This window comes from Brassica napus, chromosome C2, assembly GCF_020379485.1.
Source record: "Brassica napus cultivar Da-Ae chromosome C2, Da-Ae, whole genome shotgun sequence".
NCBI classification, from domain to species: domain Eukaryota; kingdom Viridiplantae; phylum Streptophyta; class Magnoliopsida; order Brassicales; family Brassicaceae; genus Brassica; species Brassica napus.
Genome location: NC_063445.1, coordinates 39,408,634 through 39,416,133, shown reverse-complemented (window position 1 = coordinate 39,416,133; position 7,500 = coordinate 39,408,634). Strand labels below are relative to the sequence as shown.

Below are 7,500 nucleotides of genomic sequence, written 5' to 3'. Positions count from 1 at the left end.
GGAACTTCACTTCTGATGCCACCCAATTGAACAAAACCGACTTTTTTTCTGAAGACAATCTAAAAATTGGAACGGGAACTTGGCCATTGCTTTTTATATGTAACTCACTTCTTGAGCAAATATCCGGCAAGTCCAACCTCGATTTTATGTTGTCTTTTGTCTTCCCTGGGACATTCAATATTGTATTCATGATGTTCTCAAAGAAATTCTTCTCTATATGCATCACATCAAGGTTGTGGCGCAGAAGAAGATCCTTCCAATATGGTAACTCCCAAAATATACTCTTCTTGTGCCAGTTGTGATGAACACCGTAAGAATCAGGCATATTACGAGGGACATGCCAATTACCACCCCAGCGAACTGTTTCGTTAGCTCCGTAGTAGTCGATTTGCGCTTCAATTTGTTCTCCAGTTAGATATGGAGGAGGAGTGTCTCTCACAACCTTTTTGTGCCTAAACAAATTCTTGTTTCTTCGGTACGGATGGCCAACTGGAAGAAATCGACGGTGACAATCGAACCAACTTGTCTTTCTACCATTCTTCAGTTGAAATGCATCTGTCGTTCCATTACAATATGGACAAGCTAATCTCCCATGTGTAGTCCATCCAGACAACATCCCATAGGCAGGAAAGTCACTTATGGTCCACAAAAGCATAGCTCGCATCGTAAAATTCTTCTTCGTTGAGCAGTCATACGTCCTCACCCCTGTTGACCACAAATCCTTCAACTCTTTTATCAGTGGTTGTAGGAAAACATCAAGTGACCTTTTTGGATGCTTCGGACCGGGTATTAATATGGTCAAGAATAAAAACTCCTGTTGCATGCACATCTCCGGTGGCAGGTTGTATGGCGTAAGAAAGACAGGCCACAATGAATATTGTCTCCCTGACATTCCAAATGGACTAAATCCATCTGTGCATAATCCGAGGTACACATTCCGGCTATTGCTAGCGAAATTCGGATGTACTTTGTTAAAATGTTTCCAGGCTCTTGCATCTGATGGATGAGTCATCTCACCATCCGTCTGAGTATGCTCGGCATGCCACCTCATCTTTCCAGCAGTCTGCTCCGATTGGTACAATCTTTTCAATCTATCTGTAATTGGTAGGTACCACATCCTTTGGTACGGTACCCTATTACGTCCCCTTCCTTGCGGCTTGAATCGTGGTTTCTTGCAGAATCGACATTCTTCCAACTTCTCATCATCTCCCCAGTAGATCATGCAGTTGTCGATGCAAACATCTATCATCTCCGAAGGCAACCCAAGACTATAAACCAGTTTCTGAATCTCATAATAAGAATCAGCAGACTCATTGTCTTCCGGCAAATACTCTTTAAATAAATCTGCCCATTCGTTCATGCAACTTTCAGGTAGATTGTGATCAGTTTTAATATTCATCATTCTAGCAGCCAATGACAATTTAGAGAGACCTTCTCTACAACCACTGTAAAGTGGTTGATTTGCCGCATCTAACATTTCATAAAACTTTTTTGAATCTATGTTAGGTTCTTCATCTTCATCATCATGAGCTACGAATGCATCAGTTACCATATCATGAACCCTATCATAATCTACCATCGGCTGATCCTCCTGATGGTAACTATGTGCATTATGCAATTGATGATCAACCGGTTCTTCTTGAAAGTTGCTATTACTACTACTAGCTTCATTCTGATCATAACTATAACCTTCTCCATGTTGAAACCAGATATAATAATTTGGCGTGAAACCTCTATTTACTAAATGCTTCCAAACATTTTCACGATTTGCCAACTTTGAATTGTTACATTTCCTACAAGGACAGAATATTTTACCGCTTTCTTGGGCGAGCGGTGTAGAATCTGCTTGATGCATAAAACGCTCCAACCCAGCAAGATATTCTTTCGTCACTCTCCCGTTAGCATCTCTATGCATATACATCCACCTCCGCAACTCGAAAATATTTCCCAAGCCCGACATTTTTTTCACGTTTTTTTTCTTGTTGGTGTGCTTAAAATTATGTTCAAACCTCCATATATATAGAAAATTTTCGAATCTGGTAGTTGAATTTTGCTAGGAATTTACGACGAAAAATTAGGTTGGTGGCAAAAAAAACGTGTTAAGTTGGTGGATTTCTCGTTCTTTCCTCGTAAGTTATTTCCTCGTAAAAATCATGCTAAAATTACGACGAATTTGCGACGAAACACATTTTTCTCAGAAAAATCACGTCAACTTACGACGATTCTACGAGGAAAAGCTTTACTCGGTATTTTACAAGGCCATTACGAGGAAACTTTATTTCCTCGCAATTTCATCGTTAAGTCATCGTAATTTCACGAGGAATAGTTTTCCTCGTTAAATTTCCTTGCTAAAACTGTGTTTTCTTGTAGTGGGGACTGAAATCCTTGTTAAAATAAACTTGATCTCAAAAAGACATCATGAAACAAAATTGCCTCTCCAAGACTACTTAATCCCTGGTAGGACCTATTCCAATAGGTCCTCCATTAAATTACCAAAAGATGATACCAAGAAATCCGGGGTCAGCCTCGAATACTTAGTCTTGGTACTTCAAAACCCTTTCCGTGGAACCGTCTCAGAGCACCCACACGATCACATCGAATATTTAGAAGATATAATGGATGACGAGTACAATCGCTGTAAAATCTTTCCATTCTCCTTAGAAGGTGATGCTAGAAAATGGCTAGACCAACTACCTACGGGTTCTCTAACCTGCTGGAAGGAGATAAGGAATACCTTCATTAATCAATTCTTCGATGAGACGCGTTACTAGGATGTAAGGAAGAAAATCTCCACATTCCATCAAGGTCCACGGGAATCATTCAGAAGCACGCTACCAACTTAAATTTTCCCACCATGGTTATTCAGAACCACAACTCATTAATACCTTTTATGGAGGTATTAACTTGCACTACCAAATCACGCTTGACACAGCCAGTGAAGGGAGCTTCAGTACTAGGAACCCTGAAGAGGAAAAGTGTTTGATCAAGAATGTAGCTACAGGTAGATCCTACGAAATGATGGACGTAGAGCGAGAAAGGAGAGTTGACTCAATGGATGGGCCACCTTTAGCCAAAATCAAAGAATCTATAGATTCGCTTCATTCTGCTTTAAAGGGACAAAACCAATTTGGGATTTACCAAATTGACGATGATACCTTTTCTGAATTAGAACAACAAGTAGATTTCATAGATATCCCAACCTTGAAAGATAGGTACCCTATCCCTAACCCCGAGAGGTTTACCCAAAATTATGATGCTACTGTTGGATCACACCGAGGTAGAGCGAAATTTAGATTAAACCAAGCTTTCATGGAAAATCGAAAAATGGCCACAAATCTGAATGGAGAGATAGACATAATCTACAGTGAGCTAATGAGGAAGTTCGACACTTTAGGTGAACACATTAAGAGACTGGACGGTCAAGTAGCGGAAAACGCGACCGCCAATCAAAAGGGAGACATCCCTGGGCGGACTAACGTGAATCTGAAACATTAAGTTAATGTTGTGTTACTAAGGAGCGGAAAACGCCTCATCCCGAGCACAATAGAGATCAACAACGCAGAAAAACGTGCTGAAGTTGAGAAAACCGGTGAAATAGGTCACTAACAATAATCCTCGATAGTCCCAATCCCGAATCAGAAACACCTAGAGAGAAAGAGCGGTCCATTACTGAGGAAGCAGCCATCGACCTCAAGGAGGAAGAAGAGGAGTTGGAAGAAGATGTAGAAATATATCGACAAGAAGGAACCAACGTCGATCGACCCACTACGGTATATATCGATCGACAAACTGGGAACAATGTCGATCGACGCTCGACTCCTGCTGAACCAGCCGTAGAGAGAGTGTATAGGACTCTACCACCCTTTCCTCCTAAAAAGACACAAACTAAGCGAGAATTAGATAAGGCGATCTGCAAGAAGGCATTCGATAAAATCACGTTGGAAATGCCATTGAGTGATGCCATAAAAGTTTCATCATCAATAAAGAAATATGTAAAGGACACGGTATCCAACAGCTTCCCAGCTGCTGAATACAGCGTCATGATGGTTTCAGAGGAAGTAAGTGCAATAATCCAAGGCGAAACCCCGGTCAAGAGACCTGATCCGGGAAATTTTGTTCTAGATTGCAATATACGAAATAAAAGTTTTCCTCGATCCCTCTGTGATTTAGGTTCCAGTGTAAACCTCATGCCGCACTCTGTCGCGATATCCCTAGGATACGACGAGTTCAAGCCTACCAAAACAACTTTGGTTCTTGCCGATAGATCCGTTAGAGTACCTAAGGGAGTACTTGATGATGTGCCAATAAAGATTAACGACTGTCACGTACCAACGGATTTCGTTGTGCTGAAATACCAGAATGAACCAAAAGATCCCCTTATTTTGGGTAGACCATTTCTAGCTACAGCAGGTGCGATCATCGATGTCAAGGAAGGTAGGATATGTCTAAACATTGGGAATATTCCGATGGCCTTCGACATGGAAAAGCTAATAAGACGACCCTTAATCCATAAAAAAACTTCCTACGTGGACGATATCTCTGAGTTGGCTGAAGAATCTTTCATAGACCTGTGCTCATATTGTCCCCTGGAAGAAGTACTCACGTCCAGTGAGGAAGAAACAATTAGTGTTGACAGCAGAGCTGAGGAATACATACGATTGATGGACGCAAGTATGGAAGTAGCGAATGTTGATGACATAGAGGATGACGCTTCGGAAATAAACATCGATCGATATTTGGAAAAAGCCGTCGACCGACATCCATCTCCCTTAGAAGATTGGGATCCCAAAAAAGCACCAAAGATTGAGTTAAAGCAACTGCCCGTTGGACTCAAATATTCTTTTCTCTATAAAAATTTCTACCCCGTAATCGTAAACGCCAACAAGACCAATGGAGAACTTGCGTTGTTATTAAACAAACTGCGAATATGCAGGAAAGCCCTCGGATACTCTCTCGAGAATATTCCTGGTATTTCTCCAGATCTGTGCATGCACCAGATTCACCTAGAAGATGATTCAAAATCGTCGGTGGAGCACCAAAGGCGACTAAACCCAAACTTGAAAGAAGTTGTTAAAAATGAAATAATCAAACTTCTAGATTCTGGGGTCATTTACCCGATTTTGGATAGTAAATGGGTTAGCCCTGTGCATGTCGTACCAAAAAAGGGCGGAATCACTGTGGTGAAGAATGATAAAAACGAGCTCATCCCTACGCAAACTGTCACCGGACATCGGATGTGCATCGACTACAGGAAGTTGAACGCTCCCACAAGGAAAGATCACTTTCCTTTACCCTTCATTGATCAAATGTTGGAAAGATTGGCAAATCACCAATACTATTGTTTTCTTGACAGTTACTCCGGATTTTTCCAAATCCCTATACATCCTAACGATCAAGAAAAGACCACTTTTACATGCCCTTATGGAACATTCGCATAACGCAGGATGCCTTTCGGTCTTTGTATTGCTCCCGCCACTTTCCAACGCTGCATGATGTCAATCTTCACAGATATGATAGAGGATTTCATGGAAGTTTTTATGGATGATTTCTCTGTGTATGGATCTAGTTTCAAAAACTGTCTCGATAACCTATGTAAAGTCTTGGCAAGATGTGAAGAAAAGAACCTCGTTCTGAATTGGGAAAAATGCCACTTTATGGTTAACGATGGAATCGTCCTAGGACATAAAGTGTTTGCTGCCGGCGTAGAAGTAGATCGGGTGAAGATTGAGGTAATGACCGGCCTGCGTGCACGTGCATCCACGAACGTAAAAGACGTGAGAATTTTTCTCTGGCACGCCGGATTTTACAGGAGGTTCATACAAGATTTTAGCAAAATCACTTGACCTCTCACTTAAGTCGACTTCACACCATAATGCGTAAAGTCTTTTGAGGAAATAAAGAAAGCTTTGACAACTGCCCCCATCGTACAAGCACCTGACTGGAATCTTCCTTTCGAAATCATGTGCGATGCGAGCGATTTCGCTGTAGGAGCAGTTCTAGGCAAAGAAAAGACAAAAACCTACATGCAGTTTACTACGCCAGTCGAACACTCGACGAGGCACAAAGGAATTACACAACAACATAAAAAGAACTGCTTGCTGTAGTTTATGCATTTGAAAAGTTTCGCCAATACCTGGTCGGCTCGCGAGTCATCGTCCATACTGACCACGCTGCGATTAAAAATTTAATGCAAAAGAAAGATGTGAAACCACGACTCCTGCGATGGATCCTTTTACTTCAAGAATTCGACATAGAGATTAAAGATAAAAGAGAAGTAGAAAACGGAGTTGCAGATCATCTTTCCTGGATACGAATAGAAGATGACGTTCCTATCGATGACTTCTTACCAACGGAAAACGTTTACCAAACGGATTCATTCGTCGGAAATGTATGTCTCACTTCCGAAGAACTGTCGATCGACGAAAATAATGAACTGTCGATCGACGAAAATGATGCTATGTCGATCCAGATGATCTAAACAAAAAATAAATCCCATAACCCTAACCTTCAATATAAAATTAAATGTCGCATACAACGAGCTGCACCCTGACCATGATTCACCCGTAGATTAAAGTCTGCGTCGGGAAGTACACGCAGTCGAATAAGGTTCAAGGAGCAGACCTTGGTACGCTGATATAGTGAACTATCTAGCTGCTGACATAGAGCCCGAGGAGCTGAGAGGGTATACAAGGAAGATGTTTTTAAGAGAAGTTCGGAGATATCACTGGGACGAACAATATCTCTACAAGCACTGCTCTGACGGGATGTATAGGCGCTGCGTCGCCGAAACTGAAACACCCGATAATTTATTCCAATGCCATGGATCCGACTATGCTGGACATTTTGCAACCTTTAAAACTGTATCAAAAATTCTTCAAGCATTATTCTGGTGGCCGACTATGTTTCGCGATGCTCACGCATTCACAGCACAATGCGACAGATGTCAACGGAGAGGAAAAATCAGTAAAAGACATGAAATGGAACAGAAATCTATTCTAGAAGTAGAAGTATTTGACTGTTGGGGATAGATTTCATGGGTCCTTTCCCCTCCTCCTACGGGAATAAATACATCCTGGTCACTGTTGATTATGTGTCAAAATGGGTCGAAGCAGTAGCTTCCCCAACGAACGACGCATCCATAGTTATTAAGCTTTTCAAAAGCATTATCTTCCCGAGATTTGAAATTCCCCGAATAGTCATAAGTGATGGTGGATCCCATTTCATTAACAAAATTTTTGAAAGACTACTCCGGAAGAACGGAGTGCATCATAGAGTTGCTACACCCTACCACCCGCAAACGAGCGGGCATGTAGAAGTTTTAAATCGACAGATCAAAGAAATCTTAGAAAAGACTGTCGGAACATCTAGAAAACATTGGTCTAGAAAATTGGACAATGCACTCTGGGCTTACATGGAAAATCATGTCACTTACCGGTTGAGCTGGAACATAAAGCAGCCAGGGCTATTAAATTATTAAATTTTGACATAAAACCAGCAGCC

At 41.4% G+C, this 7,500-nt stretch overlaps 1 pseudogene; it reads left to right on the top strand.

The window, feature by feature from the left end:
• Nucleotides 1-3,944: 3,944 nt before the first annotated feature.
• On the top strand, nt 3,945-6,212 carry LOC125582386 (annotated as a pseudogene).
• Nucleotides 6,213-7,500: the final 1,288 nt, after the last annotated feature.